This window comes from Pinus tabuliformis, chromosome 1_1, assembly GCF_031772625.1.
Source record: "Pinus tabuliformis cultivar Carrire ecotype Pingquan chromosome 1_1, CPIR1, whole genome shotgun sequence".
Lineage (NCBI taxonomy): Eukaryota > Viridiplantae > Streptophyta > Pinopsida > Pinales > Pinaceae > Pinus > Pinus tabuliformis.
The window spans coordinates 292,193,277-292,216,493 of NC_142297.1; positions in this window are offsets into that span (position 1 = coordinate 292,193,277).

The following is a 23,217-nucleotide window of genomic DNA, read 5'->3' on the forward strand; positions in this document are numbered from 1 at the left end:
GTACCAACTTACCCAAAAGCGGGGCCCACAATTTGGCGTTTCATCTTCTAGGGTTAGGTTTTGGAATGTGAAGGGTTTTCCATTGTTTCTCAACAATAAATAGGCCCTCGAGCCTCATTGTAACACAGTTCGAAACAGTTCAGAGGCATGTAGCCGACACATCTCTTCTCAGAGATAAGCTACCATCGCCCTAGCTGGGTTATTTCTATTTGTAAGCATATTTCAGTATTCTCCATTAATGAAATGAAGTATTATTTCTGCTGCATCTTTGTTTTTATGGTTATCACATCTCTTTATTTATGGTTATCTCTGTAATCTATTGCGTTCCTGCTTAAATCTTTTAGATCTTGGGGGCCTTCCCTCAAGATTCGGATCAATTATCAAAGTAAAAACACCCCTTTCGATGGTTATATCACTTACACTGCACAACAACATACTAAAAAGATGACAGACTACTTTGAAATATATGAGGTTGATGTTGATGATGTTAGAATGAGGATATTTGTTCAAAGTCTAACTGGTGATGTTAGAACATGGTTTAGAGCCCTTCCTGCAAATAGTATCAATGACCTAGAAAACCTTTATACAACATTCTTGAACAGATGGGAAAATAAGAAAGATCATCTCCACATTTTGTCAGAATATGAAAACTTGAAGAGGGGAACACAAGAAACTGTACAAGATTATTGTACTAGGTTCAATAATGCTTACAATGCTATCCCTCAAAACCTTTGACCTCCTCCAGATTTGGCATTAATCAAATTCCCTGATGGATTTGATTCTGACATGGCATGCCAACTTAGGGGAAGAGCTCCTCGAACCTTAGAAGAAATTCAAAGTATAGCTGTCAGCGTCGAAGCCAACCTAATATCCAAACGAGCTAGAGCCAGAGCTGAAAGGAGGATACCTTTGAAAGAAGAACCCTCAGCCTTTGAACAAAAACTGGATGCTATTATTAAAGGTATGGAGAGGTTAGGAGATAGAGTTGAAACGATCGAAAGGAAATTGCTTGGGATGGTCAACCATACAACACTGGGAGAAATCCAAATTTAAGGAAAAACCAGAATACTGGAAAGACCGGCCCTTATCAAAACCTTAGACCCCTATTCCAGGAAAATTATGCTGAAGCCTCGACTTCTGATGAACCAACAGAAGATACCCAAATTAATTTGATGGGACTTAACAATGAACAACAAGTTTTCTTGACCCAAGAGGATCAAGAAGCTCACATTATGAAACAATTCCAAACTTAATCAGGTGAATCACTTGAATTTATGGAGGGATATGATACAACCATTCTTGAAGTCCACAAACAATATAACCTGAGGAGCAGAAGAATAGATATTCTTGAAACCAATAAATAGAAATACACAAAGCAGCCTAATAAAGGTAAGACCAATACCACCCTTGTACATATTCTTTCCAGAACAGATCCTAATCTAGCTAACCCAATTATCGAAGATGTATCTGATAATCAACCAAATAATAGACAACATTCCAAAGGAAATGTGGAAGAACCTCCAGAAGTTGATGTGGAAACAACTTCAGCCAGTAATTCCACTCTTGAAAAGGAGAGAAGCCTAGAGAACACAAAAGAAAAAGAGAATCCAATGGTCTGAAATGCAAGAAACTAGACTGAAAAACCTTTTAATCTGGAAGCTGAAGTAGGCAAATTAAAAATAGCTATTCCATTTTCTGAATTAGCTAAACATGATGTCTACAGAAGCCAGATCAACAAGTCACTCCAAATTTCTGTGAATGAAGATTCAGTAAATGTTTTTGATGATCAGCCTAAATTAATTTTTGGCCCTAAAGTGAATGGGAAAGCAGTAGATGGAGGAATCCCTCCTTTCTATGTAAGTTTGAACATACATGATAAAATACTTCATAATGCCATGTTTGATTTTGGTGCATCTCATAACTTAATGCCTAAATCTGTAATGTAAAAATTAGACCTAGACATCACCAGGCCGTATAAAGACCTTTTTTCTTTTGATTCAAGTTAGGTAAGATGTATAGGATTAATCAAAGACTTATGTGTATCACTAGTTCAATATCCTGCCAAAACAATCTTAAGGGACATAGTAGTAGCTGATATCCCACCGAAGTATGGCATGCTATTGTCCAGGTCTTGGGGTGCAAAACTTCAAGGATCTCTACAACTAGACATGTCTTATGCTACTATTTCAGTATTCGGTCAACCCAAGAACTATATAGAGAAACCTTAATGAAATACGTTGTAAGTAGTCAGGAGAAACCTCAAAATTTCCCTATCTACTCAATACATTTTGATATGGATTCTTTCATTTTTTAGAATGGTGAAAGTGATTGCTCAAATGAAATGGAAGTTTTAGTAGCAGAACCAAAAGAAATTACAAACGAAAAATCTAGTGTTCAAATATAAGAAATTTCTGAGAACAATAACACATCAGACACCCAAGAGAAACCGGAAGAAATTCAAAGACCAAATATTCCTATTAAACAAATTCCTGAGACTCCTAACACCCATTATGAACATGAAATTCTCTGGCACTTAGAATTTGATGGTTCAGTTAACAAATTAGGAGCAGGAGTAGGAGTTTGGGTGCACAATCTTGAAAATGATCATGTTGAAGTCCATGCCTACAGATTAAAATTTAGATGCACCAATAATATGGCAGAATATGAAGCTCTGTTGCTAGGTCCTAAATTGGTTAAGAAATTAGGAGCAATTAGGGTGTCTGTCTTAGGAGATTCTAAGCTAATAGCTCAACAGATTAAAGGACAGTATTCAACAAATGATCCAAGATTGAGGTATTACAAAGATACAGTGATAGATATTCTCAACACATTTTTGGAGACTAAGATTGCCAAAATTCCTAGAAAACATAACTTGCAAGTTCATAGTCTGGCAATGTTTGCCAGCATCTGCATATTTCCATTCGAACCTAATCATCAGTTCACAGCTGATATTAGACATAGACCAGCTATACCTGACAATTTGAAGACCTGGCAAGTGTTTGATAGTGATAAGCAGATTAACAATTTCTTAACCTTAGATGAAGAATTTTCTAACATGAACATAGATGTAGATACAGTTAGTGAATTTGATCAAACAAACAAGATAGAAACAAAAATTTCAGCAGAAAGTGCGACTCGAATGCCACATCCAACAACATTTACCAACAAAGAAATGCAGGATCTTAAAGAAATGGATATTGATGAAATTATTGAAGGAGAATCTGAAGTAATCAGTTTAAAAGACAATCAATTGCCTCAGGGATTAACCCCTCTAAAAGATCTTTTTGATTTCAATGATATCCCAAAGAAATCTAAGATGGAACCCTTAAAAGCAGATATTGAAGACTATAATTTGGGAACTAAGGATGATCCTAAAATGATAGAATTATCTAAATCTTTGCCTCCTGAACAAAAACTCAAATATGTTGAACTAATGAGAGAGTTCTAGGATGTCTTTTCCTAGAGTTATGAAGACCTGAAATCTTATGACACCTCCATAATTCAGCATACAATATCTTTGAAGGAAAACCAAAACCCATTCAAGCAAAATTTCAGAAGAATTAACCCTATACTACTTCCCTTAATTGAAAAAGAAATCAAACGAATGTATGAAGCAGGGATAATCGCTCCTATCAGGTTTTCAGAGTGGGTATCTATTTTAGTACCTAGTAGGAAGAAAACTGGAGAAATCAGATTATGTGTTGATTTAAGGAATTTTAATAAGGTTTCTCTGAAGGACAACTACCCTTTACCCAAAATGGATCACATTTTACAGTGGGTGGTAGGTGCTTCTAGGATTTCACTCTTGGATGGGTTCTCAGGCTATAACCAAATTCTGGTTCATCCTGATGACCAGGAAAAGACTGCTTTTACAACACCATGGGGTACATTCAAATATGTCAAAATTCCATTTGGAATTAAAAATGCAAGGGCAACCTTCCAAAGAGCCATGGACATAGCATTTGCCAAAGAAATTCATGATTTTCTGGTTATTTATCTAGATGACCTGACTACTTTTTGTCAATCAGATCAGCAACATTTGGATCATCTCAGACAAGTACTCTTGAAATGTAGAAAATATGGTATTTCTTTAAACCCGAAAAAGTCCTTATTTGGTCTAGAGGAAGGAAAACTTTTAGGCTACATTATCTCCAAAGAGGGCATCAGAATTGATCCTGCTAGAACAGAAACCATTCTGCAAATACCCCACCCTAGAAATGTCAAAGAACTTCAAGCTTTCCAAGGAAAGATAAATTTTTTTAGAAGATTTATCTCTAATTTAGCTGAATTAATTAGATTGATAAATATTATGTTGAAAAAGGATTCTATTATTAGATGGACAATTGAAGCCAAGCAAGCCTTTGAAGAAATTAAAATGGCTTTAACCAGAACACCGATCCTTACAAGTCCGAAGTTTGATAGAGACTTTATAATATTTTCCTTTGCATCAGAACACACCATAGCTGATGTTTTACTCCAAAAGGACGATCAAGGATGTGAAAAACCTATAACATGTTTTAGCAAAGCACTTAGGGATGCACCACTAAAATACAAATCATGGAAAAACAAGCTTTTGCACTGGTAAAAGCTATTAAAGACTTCAGAGACTACATATTGTATTCCCATGTAATAGCCTATTTACCAAATGTTGTTGTCAAAGACATCCTAACTCAAGATGGAATTGAGAGCAAAATAGGTAAATGGATTGCTAATATACTGGAGTATGATATTGAAATAAAACCCACAAAGCGTATAAAGGGATAGGGATTGGTCAAACTTATGATTGAAACAAACTTCCAAGCCCTAGACATTAATGAACTGTATAATGAACAGGAGACGACGACTCCACAAATCAGCCAGGCCTTCTTAGGTTCACCTTGGTATGCTGATATAATTCATGTTTTATTAAACCTGCAGGGTCCTCCAGGGTTATCCATAACAAAGAAAAGGTTTTTAAAGATGAAAGTTTCAAAATTTTGTATTTTAGATAATGCTCTTTTTTGGAAAAATCATGAAGGTATTCTGTTGAATTGTTTATTAAAATAAGAATCTGACAAGGTCCTCAAAGAATTTCATGCAGGAGACTGTGGTGGACAACTTCACTGGAAATCAACTGCAAATAAGATCCTAAGGGCCAGATTTTATTGGCCAACCTTGTTCACTGATGTAAAGAAATTTGTCACTGCTTGTCACAAATGTCAAATTTTTGAAGGCAAGAGAAAACTATTACCTTTACCTCTGAGACCAATTTCCACCAAAAAACCCTTCCAACAATGGGATCTGGACTTCATTGGAGAAATCCATCCTCTCTCTTCTGGACAACATAAATGGATTCTCACTGCCACAAATTATTTCACCAAATGGATGGAATCCATTCCTTCTAGACAAGCCAATGACACAGTAATTATAGGATTCCTAGAAACCCACATCCTATCTAGATTTGGCTGTCCAGAAAAGATCATAACTGATAATGCTGCTACCTCTAAATCCAAGAAAATGATAAGTTTCTGTAATAAGTACCATATCACTTTAGGCCATTCCACAGCCTATTACCCTCGAGGTAAGGGGTTAGCTGAGTCCTCCAATAAAAGCCGAATTAATATTATTAAAAAATTATTGGAAGAGAACAAGAAAAATTGGCACAAGAGACTTACTAATGCACTATGGGCAGACAGACTTACTACAAAGAAATCTATTGGAACTAGTCCTTATGAAACAGTCTATGGTATGGAGGCTATGTTTCCTTCATCCTTAGGAGTTCTTGTAATGAAGTTACTTCAAGAAGCTCAAGTGGAACCCAATTATATTCAAAGGAGAATAAATTAGACTATCCATCTGCAACAAACCAGAGAGGAAGTATATCAGAGATCTCAAGTGGTACAAGATAAGATTAAGCAAATGTTTGATAAAAGAACCAAGGCAGAAGACTTCTACATTGGAGACAAAGTTTTAAGATGAGACTCTAGGAGAGAGGATAAAGAAAAACATGGGAAGTTTGACTTCCTATGAAAAGGACCTTTTGTTATCCATGCTTTACAAGGGAACAATACTTACTTTCTGAAGAACCTGGATGATACAGAAATAGAAGAAGGACTAGTTAATGGTCGAATGCTGAAGCACTACTATGAATCCACTTTTTAATGTATTTTGATTTTAACATGTAAATACTATATCCTTGGTAATGTAATAGTTTGGATTGGATAGTTACTTGCTAGAATTGAAGCCCGAAGAGAAGGCCCTAAGCATCAGAAGGATTACTTTCATACATTCAATAAAGCAACCAGTAGAAGGAGATTTCAGAGCACAGTCAAGATCATTCAAAAGGCCATCTGACCCGCTGTTCTTGACTTTCCACCAGGAAAAGCCATTCCCAAGTGCAGCCAGTGTTATGCTCCTATACCAATAGGTGTCATATTTCATGATTGACTTGATGAGCTCTGTAATATGTTCATACCTTTTCTTGTTGCAAGGTTTTCCATATTTTCAAAAAAAATCAAAAAAATTAAAACATGTTAAGAGGGTTGTTATAGACATTTTTGGGCACTGCAACCCCAATCATACATGTCCATAAACCAAGGGCTCCTAAGTCCCTAAAAGTGTTGCTTCACACCCTAAAGGAACAAGGTTAGCTAATTACATCATCTCCCAGAAGTTCTCCAAAGAAAACTGCTCAGAACTGGTCAAAGTTGGACCACACAGACTGCCCAGTGCAGAGGGCACGATGCATCCCACCTGCTCAGTGAAAAAGGGTGTGATGCATACTAAAAATCCCTTATGTAGGGTGCGACGGGTGAGAGTAGACAAATGGTAGAGACCGTTTGTAAGGTGGATCGTCATGGAATCTTCCATAAACTTCTCCTCAGACACTTGCCTCTCTGAATTCACCTAGGGATGAGTAAGAGATCATCAATCTCCAAGTGGAATCAAGAACTATCAAAGAGAGGACACTAATCAAAATTCCAGAAGTTGACTCAGCCCCCCGCAATCATCTATATATGGATCCCTCATCCCAGAGATCCAGGGAGCTGGAATTTTGTATCTTGTAAGGAAGTGTTGTTGGTTTCTCGGTGGAATATGATAGTGTTGGGTGATCTAAGCTTTTCATGAGGTGACGGAGGGCTTTCATGCTGGGAGGATGACACTGGGCTAGAAAAATTGGTTGCAATCCTCTTTTCTATTCTTGATATTAATAAAGTTATTCAAGATTTCCTCCACATTCTTATATGTTTGATGATATATGCATTTGTGTGGTCAATATATATCTGGTCCTATATTGTTTATGATTGTAGATCTCTATTATTCGATAGTATTATGCTGCTTTGATTCCATGGGTGCTCTTTGAAGCTGGGTAGATGAAGGAAAAGCAGCAAGGATCTATCAGAAGTGAGAGGAACCAAGCAAGGAACTAAGCGCAAGATTGAGGTTGGTGTCCTTTGTTCCCCTCTTATCTACTTCTCATAAAGGAAAGTGAAAGTAGTTTTAGTTTGTTTGTTTCTAAGATAGCTACCAGTCCTAGTGGGACTAGCAGCTCTGAATGGACACTAGATTTCCTGATAACAAAATGGCGACTCCACTGGGGAGCGAATAGATTGTTTTCTTGTCTATATTTGTTTGTTTTATAAACTTACAGACGGAGCCTAAAGTCAAGCTAGCTAGCCTTCGAACTGCATTTGCTATGCAAGTGCAAAGTAGATCATTGATGCTCCAGTCTATCTCTGGGTTTTGTTTATAAACTGAACAATCAATTTGCAAACCTTCTAATTGCCCTAGTGGTGGCTCTAGTAACCTCATTAGATCAACCCCTGTGATTTATATTTACTGAACATCACTTGCTCGGCCTAAATCCCTGAACTGAGCTGCAAACTGTGACCCGGAACCTAGTTGAAGTCTCATCCCTGGACCATCGCACCTTCTCCTCTTGGGAACCTGGATGCATCGCACCTCCTGTGTGCAGTAGGTGCGCTGCATCGCACTTTCTCTGTGTTGCAGGTGTGCTAATCAGACAAGACCTCTTCTGCTCTCAGATTTTGGTTTCTGTGTTCACTCTCTTCAACTTTATTCAGGAGTTTTGCTGTCTGTGATTAGTATACCACTGTAGAAACTCCCTTCATTTGCATGATTCCACCTCCATAGTACAAATAATTGTGAATTTTTTTATGTATTGTGCGCCATTTACAGTTCTCTTTTACAAAAAGTAGCATAATCAAACTATCGTCTTTTGATTTGGAAGTGTCGCAAGTGTTATTTTCAGTCAAAGAAAAGAATTCTATTGTTCTTGATGGTCTATTATACAGTTACTCTTGTATTTGATTTGAATTAGTAGTCCTTTCAAGTGTTGAAAGCCGTTTTTAATTCAAAATAGCAAAGTGTCGTCATAATCTTCCTTTCGTTTTTGAAGAGAAACTTGTTAGTATTGTCGCTTTGAAAAGATAATACAGATTTCTGCTTAGCATTCTTCTTGTCATTCACACATTAAGAAAGCTGAAAACAAATACATGCATGTGCATTTGCATTTAGACTTCTTGTTGGTTTGATTTAGGACAGTGCATCTAGTGTGTGCTCTCTGCTCTATGTTGAAAGAATACCGTCTCTCTTTCTTTAGTAGCTAGGATTTTCATTGCAAAAAGAAGATTAAACGATTGTTTATCATCTTAGTTTGCATTTTAGGAATTGTATATCTACATCATGTGGTGAACCTAAAAGGAATATTTCTTAAGAAAGATCAACTGTAAAATAAATTCAATGATCCTAAAAACGCTTTGGAACCTAACGCACAACATCTAGAAGTCTAGGCTAGAGACGTATTCTGGCGTCATAAATCCTGGTAACTGTCGCTTTCACTGTTGGTTGGGTGATTCCTCCTCTTTGATACGAAAAGTGCCAGTACGGACTTGTGCTCCCACATAACGTCAAGTATATATTGGGAGGCCACAATAGGCTATATCCTTTATCCATAGGAAGTTGTGTCTGCCGCCCTATCGATCGCAATGCACTGAACACAGCATTCAGAAAGATTGACTGTCGTACCGTAAAAAGTATTCTACAGTTTTGCGATTGGTTTGGTAATCCCTCTATCTAGATTTCTAGAGTAGTCTCTTTTGTTCCTTTTCAGACTCCTTAAAGGAAAAGGTCCATTTGAGCACTTGTCACTCCAGGCTCATTAAAAATCGAAGGCGACTAGAGTGATCTTTTGTCTTTTCTCGACTCTTAAAAATTGAAAAACAAGTTGTGTCAAAGCGTCTAAAATTTATCTTAATCGGAATAATATCACCATTCTCGCGTTGGTCTTAGGTTGAGAAAAATGGAGTCCACCAACCAAGGATTTCCCCTTGGGGGAAATCCTAGTACTTTCTCCTCTTGGGGAGATGTTGGTGCACCTCATTTGGCCACATTGTCACTTCCAGTATTGATGATTGGCTTGCCAATATGGCTCTTCTTGACCTCCGTCATTCAGAACACCATAATTCCTAAACAATCGAGTCGGTAAATAGATGATACTAAAGTTACCCCCGAACCTTCTACTTCATCCGATTCTCCCTCTCCTCCTTCCTCTTCGCTTGATGAAGCTGGTAAAGCCAAAAATCAAGTAACTAAGAAGGAGAAGAAGGGGAAGGAGAAGAAAGAGAAGAAGAAGAAGGAGCCAAAGGCAAAAAGGGGTAACCGGTTATCGTCTAGTGAAAATCCACACACTACACCATACAAGCCTAAATCTCCATGTGTCATTTTCAAAAGAGACCACTATCATCGAGATTGTCCTTGCATCCCTCGGATCTTAAGGGACTAGTCTCCTCGTTTGCACAATCTGGTGTCATCAACCTCTGAAGATCATGTTGAAAGTACACCATCAACTAGTGAAAGCGAAGCATTTGGACAGAAAAGGAAATGTAAATTTCCTTGTAAACTGTGTGAAGGAGATCACGTCGTCCACCATTGTCCCTTCCTAGATGAAGCTAAAAGAGTCTTGGATGACCGTCTTGCTTCACCACTATGGCTTCCTCCTGGATACAAGAAACTCTTGCCGAGTCCATCACTAGTTGAAAATCCGACCGACACGCCATTGTGGTCGGTCGAAGCATCTGTCATTGAAGATAAACCCACTAAATCCATACCAGATGAAAGTCAAAAGGTTGAGGCAGTAGTCAACCCACTCTTGTCTTCGGAAGGTCCATCTTTAGATGACACAATCACTGAAGAGAATGAGAACGACGTCGTTCAAATTCTTTTCATAAACACAGACTTCGATGAACATGGGGGCAGTCTACCCGTTCCTTTACCACAGGAAGAAAGTTCATGAGAGTCATATCCAGCCGTCTCTTCGGTCCCACCTCTAAGTAACCTAGTCGTTTCCTTCGATTGGAATCTACTAGGCAGACCTCATGTACCAGCTAATGTACCATTCGGAATCATTGTACAAGCTTACAAAATGATCATGGTCGGTACCACGATAGATGAAGGGGCTTCTGTGAGTGCCCTTTCCTCAACTGCTTGGGAAGCGCTTGGTTCGCCATCGCTTCTACTTGAAATGAGAAATCTGACAGGCTTTGACAAAGGAACCAGTCGACTGTTAGGGATCCTTCCCAATGTTTCCATAACTTTGAGAAGGAAAACTGTTTATATGAATGTAATGGTAGTCCAAGGACCTCTATATTATAATCTACTCCTTGGGCGCGACTATATTTATAGCATGGGACCCATCGTCTCCTCACTCTTTAGAGTAATGTGTTTTTCGCATGAAGGCCGAGTGGTCAAGCTCGTAGACTAGCTTTCGTTCCCCAACTGACACATAGCTAATAGTCAAAGGCCATCCCTAAATGGTCTTTTCATGCAAGGAATGTCTCATCAATCTCCAGTCCATCCACCTGGAGAGCGCGAGCGATTCGGGAGGACATGACTGAAACCCAGGGGGAATGCACCCTGGTCTGTCTCGGCAGGAAAACCTTGGGTATAGGGTAAATTTCCGCGAAGGATTTAAGACTGGTCTTACACCCATTCGTATAGGAAAAGGGAGTTAGACCGGGATAAGATTTTTCATCAAGGTTAGGTGATTGGAGCCTTTGTCCAGATGGACTAAGCCAAGGAAGTGTTTCTGTCTGTGGTGCAGATAGAAACTATCTTGCGAATGCAAGAACTTCTAAATGGTAAGCTAGGAAATTTACTTCACTATACCATGGGGCATGCAAACCTTTTTGCCTGAAAGTAAAGAGCGACCATTTATTATCTTAGTTTGTAGTTTCTCAGCCCTTTAAACTAGTAGTATTTGTTGTTCCTAGCTTGCATAATGAAAGGATCCGGAGAAAAGTTTCGAATGGTGCAAGCTCCTTAAAAATTGAACCTATCGATGAGACATCCTTATTATACGACTGGCATGAGCAGTTTTTATGCAAAGTTCAAGCTCCTTACAAATTAAACCTTAGCAATGAGCAAATGTTTCCCCCAGAGTTTAAGCTCATTAAAAAATGAACCAATCCGCAGTAAATAGCCATTATGAATGCATTATCACCAGCTTTTGAGCCCTGGTCGTGTTCTTACCATCACCTCCACTCTGTTTTAGCCGATCATTCACCGCCATCTGATTGTTTACCCCTTTTGACGAACAGCTGCGAAGAGTGATCCTATTAGCAATCCTTGTGACACTGTCGTGATTGGAGAATTCCAAACCTTACCTGGAATCAGCTACTACCTGAAATTATCACTCGTTCCTCAAAAGACGAGTCTCCTTTAAGCTCTTTTCACCTAACTTGTAAAATATGAAAAGATTGCCAATCAATTGGCCTCTCCAGCTCATTAAAGCTACCATAAGTGCTATCCCTCCTCTAGATTTTAATCCTTTTTGACTTGAGGGATTATTACGCAAAAAGATCGAGCGCTTGTTTTGTTTGGCTCGTCAAAATTACCGAAAATTCATCCCTTTCGTATTATTTTATACTTTTTCGGACTTAAGGGATTATATGATGAAAAAGGATTATTGGAGTTTTCTTTTGCATCCCTTTCAAACTCTCTAAAATTGAAAAGGACCGAGTTATCTTTGTCGTTAAACTCGTTAAAGCCAAATAGCGACAAACTTGTCAATTCAGACAAGAACGAGTTTCACTGTCGCTAGGCTCATTAAAACATAGCGACGGGTTTGCCCGAAGGGAAAATTATAGAACAAGCATATGTTATCCTCCTTAATCTTGAAAAAAATAAATAGGTATTGGTCAGCAATGACTGGGGAAAAATTTGGGAAGAAAACCTGAAGAAACTTTATTGTTAGCAAGTCGCTCTTGACCATGACACTTTCACTCCACGTCCAAGTCGGGTTGGGTTATTCTATTCACCGGTCATATCACCATTGGTCCATCGCACCATCCACATTTAGGGTTAACGCTACCAATCCATGTCAGTGTCACCGGTATGTTCAAGAGAAGTCGCTCAGAGAATTCGCCTGTGTCTCATCCGCTGCAATACATTCACGCTCCATTCTTTCATGACCGCCACCCTGAATGCTGTATCATCAGATCGTTTTCACCTCCAAAATAATTTACTCTGTTCCATGTCGTTGATGTGGGATTCATTAAGGCCCTCTTACGACGAGTTGCTTCTTGTCGACATCAGCTCATTATCTAAGAATTCGACTTAGGAACAACCCTTTCAGTACTTTGAAGCTTGCATTCCTCAATTGCAAGTTTCTCACTTCTGGCGACAGGTTTACATCAATGGCTTTCGACCGGACGATTTTGGGTGGTGTTCGACGCCAAGTCCCTCTTTCACACCACACAAATTGTACTGTAGTACCTTGAGGGTCATCATCATTATTGGTGATTCCTCTCGTGCCTGTTAACAGCTTACGTCATTGGATTGTAATCAGGCGATGTCTTTCCATGTTCGACTCTAGAACATCTTTCACATCGATCGACTTGTACTCCGAGTGAAGATTGGACAAGTTTGAAGACCCTGGATCTAGTTTTATCCATCCGGGCTGTGATATATTCAGGAAAATAAAGACATCAAATGTACATCATTGCTGCACAGATGATCATTCAAATCAAAGGATGATGGCTCTATCAGAATCATCAGTCTGCCACACAGACGGTTGTTTGTCGTATGTACATGAAAATGAATTTATAAAGCTGAGAATGGGAATGCTCGCCTCAGCTAGATCATGAAAAATATTATGATGATAATGCAATGTATTGTATTTTATTACAGGTCGCCTTCCAGCTCGAAAAAACTTTGGATCCTCATGATAAAGCATTTCACCCGACATCAAAAGATTAACGACCTCATGCTTCAAGGGGCAACTGTTATAGACATTTTTGGGCACTGCAACCCCAATCATACATGTCCATAAACCAAGGGCTCCTAAGTCCCTAAAACTGTTGTTTCACACCCTAAAGGAACAAGGTCAGCTGATTACATCATCTACTAGAAGTTCTGCACAGAAAACTACTCAGAACGGGTCAAAGCTGGACCGTACAGATTGCCCAGTGTAGAGGGTGCGATGCATCCCACCTGCTCAGTGAAAAAGGGTGAGATGCATACTGAAAAGCCCTTCTGTAGGGTGCGATGGGTGGGAGTAGACAAATTGCAGAGACAGTTTGCAAGGTGGATCACCATGGAATCTTCCAGAAACTTCTCCTATGACACTTGCCTCTCTCAATTCGCCTAGGGATGAGTAAGAGATCATCAATCTCCAAGTGGAACCAAGAACTATCAGAGAGAGGACACTAATCAAAATCCTAGAAGCTGACTCACCCCCCTGCAATCATCTATATATGGATCCCTCATCCCATAGATCCAGGGGGTTGGAATTTTGTATCTTGTAAGGAAGTGTTATTGGTTTCTCGATGGAATATCATAGTTTTGGGTGATCTAAGATTTTCATGAGGTGAAGAAGGGGTTTCATGTTGGGAGGATGACGCTGGGCCAGAACAATTGGTTGTAATCCTCTTTGCTATTCTTGATATTAGTAAAGCTATTCAAGTTTTCCTCCACATTCTTGTATGTTTGGTGATATATGCATTTTTGTGGTCAATATATATATCTGGTCCTATATTGTTTATGATTGTAGATCTCTATTCTTCGATAGTATTATGCTGCTTTGATTGCATAGGTGCTCTTAGAAGCTGGGTAGACGAAGACAAAGCGGCAAGGATCTGTCAGAAGGGAGAGGAACCAAGCAAGGAACTAAGCGCAAGACTGAGGTTGGTGTCCTTTGTTCCCCTCTTATCTACTTCTCATAAAGGAAAGTGAAAGTAGTTTTTGTTTGTTTGTTTCTAAGATAGCTATTAGTCTTAGTGGGACTAGCAGCTTTGAGTGGACACTAGATTTCTCGATAACAAGGGTATATCCTAAGAGAAAAATCAAAGGGTGAAAAGAATAAAATGGTCAAAAAATGAGAAGAAATGAACCCCCAAAAAAAATAGACCAAGAAAGTGTGCAAGTCTAAGTGCCACTACTATTTCATTTTCTGTAATAAGCAATTGTGTGCAGCTTGTTAAACTTATGGCACAATTGATGAAGACTCAAACTGTTTAAACTTGGCTCATTCATATTTGAATTTCATGTTTTAGAGATAGACAACAAATATCTAGCCAAACAGTTTAATCTGGACAAATAATTAGATAGGTAGAGTAAATAAAAAGGAGCTCAAATGTGTAATCTGAGCCCTTGGATGTAATAAGTTAGATTTATATAGGCTTCCATATGTAAAATAAAAAGTGTGATAAGGGTTTGCCAGTCCAAGTGCACCCAAATAAAGAAGAAAAAATGTCAGGCTAAAGTAGGTAGGGTAGGTAGATGGTGTTGGAGAATTACTTGTGATGGATAATGTCTCTGAAATGTGTCAATTTTCACTTTCATCACAAGTGCAAGACAGACATTTTAGTTGATGCAGTACAAGCAAAAGAAAGTTCAATAATTGACTTCCCTTCACATTTTTCCCTAAAGATTTCACTAGTTCCCCCTAAAGTATTAAGGTCTTTGAAAATCAAGATGGGCTCAGAGCATTTCTTTGACTTCTCGAGGGACCAAACCCTCGGCCCAATGATTTAAAAACCTAAGTACTTAAACTCATCCATAAAGCGTTCATTTCATTTCATAAAGCTTCCATTTCACCACCATTTCACCTTAAAAAAAACCCCTTTTTCACTTTATCCTAAGTTTTAATGTAAATTCCTAGCATTTACTTAGCGCTCATTTTCCTTTTTTGTCATATTAACTTTTAATTACTATTATATAAATCCCGTAAAAACATTCGCCTTCCCGAATTATTTAAATATACATAAAAACCCCCAAATTACTATATATCCCGCCCCTCGGTTAAATATAACCATAAACATTGTTTAAAAGGGATTATTGGGTTTTTCAAAATTCATTAATAACCTTCCCCCATCCAATCACAATCCCCCTGATACAATTAATAAACATTTAATTTAGTCGGGCCCGCCACATTAAATCCCCGCCATATCCATCGCCCATTCGCCGTCCGATCATCCCAACACCATCCAACGGTTGACGATGATATCGCGCTCCCCTGGTGACCATGATTTAACTCGCGATCACCAGGCATTTTTTCACCCGTACTCTCACCACGCATCACGTTGTCTATATGCTCACTCACCCCCGGCCCGAAACCACCCAACCCCAAAAGCGGTGCGATTCAAACCGCTTACCACCCTTCGCATGCGACAAAACATCACATCATGCTTACGTCATCCGCCCGATAAACCCAAAAATACCCGCCAAATTTTTTTTGTTAAATAAAAAGAACAAAACGTCATTTTCATTGTAATACGCTGCGACCCGTGCTCCCATGCAAACAATAGTCAAGTCAACAGTTTCAGTTTCCCAGCTGCCACCTGACCAGAAAATCTACAACGATGCACTCCGTACCCTATCATTCAACCTTCCATTGCACGGTTTACCTCCTAAGCACAAGTATTTATCCAGTCTACCCTGCAACCCTGTAATTTTGGTTTTCTACTAAAAATTCTACCAGAGAGGGCCAAATTCAAGTTTAAAAATATTCTGTGTTGCCATAAAAAGTCCCCAAACCTGTTGTTTGGTCTATTTTCTCACAGAAATCCTGAATTCCATATTGAATCCACAAGAACCAACTATGGAAACCCCTATAGCCCTGAATGTCGCACCCATGAACGCTCCTCATAAAGACTTAAATTATCTACCTCTGGTCGACAAAAAATTTCAGATGAAATATTTATCAGGAGATAGAAACCACCTTCAGGCCTTCTGCAAAATCAGGGATAGTTATTTAAATAAGTATGATATTTTTGGATTATGGGAATCTGACCTCCCTATGTATTACCTCCCTTCAGTCCATGCTTTCCTAGACATAATTCATCAATGTTGTGCTAATTATGATCCTATCCATAGTGCAGTTATGTCCCCATCCCAACCTGTCCTTTTCTGCATAGCGGCTCAATCCATCAATGAAATGATACAATTCCACTCCACTCAACCCCTTGCTCCTATTTCCATGGGGTATTTAATTGAAAAAGCATCTCAGTTGTCCTAAGCACAAATCAGTCGTATTGCTTAGACCTTCATGCAACCAAAGTACCAGCCCAAAGGTCCACCTCCTTATCTCCAAACCTTCTTCACTGAAACTGGAAGACTCATTATTGAAAAGCAACACAGTGTAAAAGTATCCTCCACCAGGCCGCAAAGGAAAGAAACTTTAGATATCAAGAAGCCACTCATAGAAATAAAAGCCAAGAATGATCTAGTAAGATTTCAAATTCACAATCAGCATTTGAAAATAGTCCCCACAAACGAGTAGAGATTGATGTCAGCTTATGACATTCAAGAGGGCAACATGATAATGAGCTATTTCAAGCCAAAGGTACAACAACCTCAGTCAGTAGCAAACTATATCAGAAAAAATCTAGAAGTCTCGGCAAAGGATATTAATCCTTTGGATCAGATTGAACTTCACAAGCAAACTGGAGAAATGGTTTATTCCACTTTAACTAGTAAAGCATTAATGGCTCACAGATTACAAAATTCCTTGGATAATACTACTTCCCAGCTAAACTTGGAGAAAGCCTCCTCTTTGGCCAAGGATAATAGAATAAAATCATTGGAAGAAATCATCATTGGATTGGGACATGATCCCAAAGATGTAAAAGGTGTAGAAGCACTAATCAAGAAGAAAGAAGAAGACATTGATGACTTGAGGAAGCATCTAAAGCTGCCTCCTTCAAGGCATCCATAGACTGCTGAGGTTATAGAGTAGAAATCTGAAGAATATACGATGGACCTCCTCTTGAAACTCAATGAAAGATTGAATGACACAGAGTAGGCCTTAGAAAAAGCACTGAAGAACAGGGAGGGAGAGTCGACCTCTCAGCCTCCTGATGTAATTCCCACATTCTCAACAATAGTCCCTTCTACACTTGGAACAACAGTAACTCCAAACATCCCAACAGCCACAACAAAGGTGGTCACAAGTACAGCAGCAACAAGAACAGCATAGGGTAGTATGGCCAATTGGAGCACAGAATAGCTAGTAAAAGCAATGAAAGAAATGAGACTACAAGTTTCAAAATTGAAACAAGTAAAGGAAAATTTGGCTAAGGTAGAAAGAAATTATGATAAATCCAAAATAAGTGTTGTAGAGAAAATAAGGGAGATTATAACATTAAAGAATAAAGTGAAAACATTGGAAAAAGATCTCACCTTTGATAAGCCTCTGGCAAAGATCAAGCAAATTCTTTGGGCCAACATCACTCAATCCATAAATAATGTTTGGCCTTCCATCCAAGTAATCTATGAGAAGATTGACTTAGTGGAAGCGGCACATGGAGAAATTTAAAAAACAAGATCTTTGTTAGGACAAATGCCTGAACAAACCAACTGGCTCATACATTTTTGGAACGACAGAACTAAGGAATAGCAAGAAAAGCTTGGCATCTCAGACAAGACAGACACTATTTTGGAAATCAAGAGGGTGCTAACCAAGAAAACTTTAATGCATAACTTACAAAGAAGATGCCAGGATATGTAGTTAGAGATTAATTCTTTTATGGAGAAGTTCACCATTTTGCAGGAAAAAAGGGTTACAAAGTCCTTTAGGGATTAATGACTGATTAATGAAGCACATAGAATATGTAGATAAATTGAATAAGTGTGCTGGAGATCAAGCTAGTTCATCAACAAGTGCATCAGCAATAAAAGAACTCCCCACAGGCCGAGTTCTCTATGACATCTTAGAGAATTTATTTTATGTTGAGCATGAGGTAAAATACTTGTTCACAATACAGCCCAACTTTTTTAGATATATAGAAACTGATGAGACCCTGAGGAAACTTCAGAAACACAAATTTCCAGAGCAAAAATGGTGGGAAGATATGTTGGAAATTTTGTAAAATTATCTTTGGTAAAAAGTAAAATTTTGAGCTATTTACCATAGTAAGATGAGCCAAGATGAACAAGGGTCAAACAGGTCAAAGTGTATCAGAACAGGTAAAGAGTATCAGTGAAAACAGGGCAGCCAGCACAAAGTTACTAAAGAAGACAGCAGCAAGCCAAGTCGTAGGGCCTGCCTCTATCACATTCAGTAAAACGAGGACCAACACAGCATCAGTATAGCTTCTTCCTATCTTCGAGATTAGTTCTCTCTATTTTCTTGTAAAATATGATTAGTCATCTTAGAAAATATCACTCTGTTAAGAGATATTTGTTGTACAATTTTTTGCATAAATACCCCCTCAATTGGAGTCTTGAGGGTGGATTCATATACATTACTGTAATATTGACTATTTGGGAATAAAGTGCTGATTGGACCAATTTTTGTATGGCTTGCTGGATAAAGAATTGAGGCAAAGGACTTTTCACAGATTTCTTGAAGCAAACATCAGATCAATAAGTCCTCTATACATTATGTTTTAAAGTTTTCCTTGTTTATTATATCATCTATGTTTCACATCTGAATGATAAACGAAAAATAATAATTCAGAATATGCTTGATTTCACTCTATTTTCAAGCGTTATTATTCTCCATGTTTTCTTCTGAATTAGGATAAACAGTGAAATCTTAAGTGCTCCTGCTTTCTAATTCGTTCATTTTGATTATTTATTAAATAATTCTTAACTACTCTTTAGTAGTAATCATTCAAGTTCCCTCTTTAAATATGCTGAAGGATTCTTAACTACCCTTTAACCATTTTAAACCCATTCCATTTATCTCAAGTTGCCATTTGTTCCCTGTTTGACCATCTTGCCCTGTGAAGCCATCTTTTGTTAAGAAACCAAATCCAATTAGCCATCTTTTTTTACTCCATTAGCCCAATGGCCTAAACTACTCAGTCTTACTCCTCTGCTATTGAATCTCACCACCCAAACTCAAACAAAACTCCTAAACTTCACAACTAGCCTAAAATATTTCAAAACCAAGCTAAAACTTAAAGAGAGAGCCCTCTCTGGATACAAATTGGCTAGATTCTGTATCTAAAAGATCGGTTTGTGGTTACCTCGGACCCCTTCCCCTTCTTACAACTTCTGGGAAAATGTAAGTGTTAACACTTTCATTAATATCAAATAACGAAATGCTTATAAATAGAATGTAAATGAGACTAGCTCGGGTGATGGTAGCTTATCTTGAGAAGAGATGTGGTGGCTACATGCCTCTGAACTGCATTACAATGAAGCTCAAGGGAATTTTTATTACTGAACAATAAGGGAAAACCCTAAACAACCAAAACCCTAACCCAAGGAGATGTAACACCAAGAGTTATAGGCCCTATTGGGGTTAGTTGGGCAGCCAACTTCTCGGGGTTGTAACTTGGTTATATTATCTTTGTTTGACATGCATGATACCTTGTTGGAAATATCTCTTTGAGGACTACAACTAAAAGCATGATCTCAATGAAATATCCCAAAGAAATATTGCCAAAAAAATGTTGTTTAGGGCCTTAAAATGGCTCCGGAAGTTGAGGACCCGAGAAACTATCAAAGATAGTACATTATGCTACAATTAAGGAATCTGAAAGAAACAATGATGGGGGCCCAAATGGAATAGGCAAATGGCCACCAATATGCACCTCAATCATTCCTCTTCCCTTAGGAAGTAATGGTCTCCATTTCGTTGAGTTCCTCCATGAGATGAGGAAACTTCTACTAAACTTGGTCCCTAGTGAGCCCTTTTCCTTGGTGCAGGAGTTGGTCGCTTTGACAACTAGATATAGTTGGATCTTCTGCAGGAGAGTGTTCCTCATTTTTGTGTCTATAACTCGATCAGTTGCAGCCTGTTCCATGTAGTCTGGATTTAACTTTGTTAGTGTGAGTTGTTCTACAATGTTGGATGTGTCCAGTAATGGTGGAAAGTATGGTTGAAGGTGATCTACATTGAACACTGGGTGCAGGCTGAGGAATGGGGGAATTTTGAACTCAAAATAATTATCTCCCACAACCTTGGTGATGGTGTATGGACCATATCGAAGTGGGAAAATCTTGCAGTGGGGCCCAGCGAGACGCTCCTTCTGCAAATGTATCCAAACTTTGTCACCCACCTAGAACTTGTGTGGCACCCAATGCTAATCATGTCGCTGCTTGTACTTAGCATTAACATTCTCCAATATGTCATGGACTTGTTTGACGATGTGCTAAATGTTCTCAATGAAGCTATTTTCCTTGTCGGCTTCAGAATGGAAATGAGCCAAATCTGCTTGAGTCACTGCAAATGGTATGGAGACATCAATGGGACATACTGGCTGGAATCCCAAGCCCACCTAAAAAGGGCTATGGCCAATCGAGTTGTGGAGAGCCTGGTTGTAGCTATGCTGGACATAAGGGAGGCTATCATCCCATGTGCATGAATGCTTTGAGTTGTACATGTGAAAAATGTGTACGATCACCCTGTTGAGGACCTCTGTTTGGCCATCAATTTAGGGATGGAAAGCTATGGACTTAGTGAGCTTGGTATCCAACATCGACCAGAGACTAAACCAAAATGTACAGAGGAACATGCTATCTTGATTTGAGATGATAGACTTTGGGATCCTAAATTGTACCCACACTCGTTCAAAAGAAGAGTTTAGTAATGAATTCTGTTGTGATACTCTTCTTGTAGACCACCATAATGGCCATCTTCGAGAATTTGTTGACAAACACAAAAATGCAGTTGTTTCCATGCTTAGTAGAAGGAAGGCTTGACATGTAATCCATGGAGATGGATTCCCAAGGTCGACTAGGGGTAGGTAGGGGAGTACAGAGACCTTTCTTCTTGATGGTTGGTTTGGCAATGGCACAAGCAATGTAGGATCTAATGTACTTCTCGACATCTTTTTGAAGATTTGTCCAATAGAAATACATCTGCAGTACTACCACCATTTTCTCAACCCAAAACTTCCCAATGACCCGCCTGTAGTGCACTTCCAAAATCATCTTGGTACACTCCCTTGAAGGAACACAAATGTGTCCCAGGTGGCATAACAAAGCATCTTGGAGGTGAAAATCTGGAACTTTCTGACCCTCCAAGAGCGTATGGTATGTGTGGCTGAATTTTGGGTCGCGTTTTTAGAGAAGTGGCCAATCAGAAGTCTCATGCTCACAAGAGTTAAGCATGGTGGTTAACGCCATGATCGGTTGTTGGTTGAGGCAGTCTGCAACATTATTTGTGCTCCCCTTCTTATACTTGACATTCAAATGGAGTTGTTGGAGGTATGTGGACCACTTTTGATGGTGATCATTCTGCAACTTACCTTGGATCTGAATGAAATGTAGGGTTCAATGGTCTGTGTGGATGATTGTTTCCTCCCCCAAATGTAATGCTTCTATTGTCGATAGCCCTACACATGGAATACATCTCTTTGTCATAAGTGGGATACTTCTAGACTGTGTCTGAAATTGTCTCCTATGATATTCCACTAGATGCCCCTGTTCAGTAAGGATTGCCCCAATAACATAGTTAGAGGCATCTGTCTTGATCTCAAATTGTTTTTGCAAGTCTATTAATGTGAGCACTGGTGTAGAGCATAGGTGATGCTTCACTTTGCGAATGCCTTCCGTTGAGATTTAGACCAAAATAATTTTGCTTTCGCTCCTCCTTTGGTGACTTGACTCAAGGGTTGGGTGATATGAGAGAACCCCAACATGAACCTGCGGTAGAAATTGGCAAGACCTAGGAAGCTGCAGAGCTCTATCAGAGTGGTTGGGGATGGCCAATCCCAAATGGCTTAGATCTTGGTTGGATCCACATGCACCCCCCATTCATCAATAATGTATCCTTGATATTGAACTTGGGTCATGCCAAAAGTGCATTTCTCCAATTGGCACACAAATTGTGTTGCTGCAATGTTTAGAGAACCTATCGGATGTGGTGGAGGTGGTCTTCCTAACTCTAGCTGAAGATCAGGATGTCATCCAAGTATACCACTACAAATGATTTGGTGAATGGCTGCAATATGTCATCCATCAGCCTCATGAAGGTTGCAGGAGAATTTGTCAACCCGAAAGGGATAATCAACCATTCGAAAAGGCCCTCCTTAGCTTTGAAGGTAGTCTTCTACAAATTTGAGGGTTCGATTAGTACCTGATGATATCCAGACTTCAAGTCGATCTTGATAAAATATTTTCCCCCCTTGAGTTGGTCCACAAGGTCATCAATTCGTCGGATCGAGTACCTATTTTGGAGAGTGATCTTGTTCAGCGCCCAATAGTCAATACAGAGTCTCCAAGTCCCATCCTTCTTTTGTACCAACATGATCGGGCTCCCACAGGGTGACGAACTCGGCCGAATGTGACGTTTCTGCAACAATTCCTGAATTTTCCTCTCGATTTCATCATTCTCAAGAACGAAGAACCGATAGATTGGTACATTGGGTAATGACACACCTGGGGTCAGATAAATGGAGTGCTTGACCTGACATTGCAGAGGCACCCCTGTAGGGGAGGTGAAGATGTCCTCGTACTCCTCTATGACCTTCGACATTTGTTGTTGTCAAGTTGAGGGGCCCTGTCTGGAGATCGTGGCCATTGTCTTCTTCTTTCCTTGAGGGCGTATCATCAGGAAAACAAATTTCTTGGCTTTTGAAATGAGCTTACTCCATTTTTTTGCAGTAATCAAAGAGATGGTAGTAGGCGGTGCTACCTCTGGTATCCTGTACAACGTATTTCCCAATGTATCAATAATAACACAAGGCCTTGACTCATACACAACATGTTGCTTCCACAAGTAAGGTTGGCCTAATAATACATCACAAACATCAAGGGGAGCAA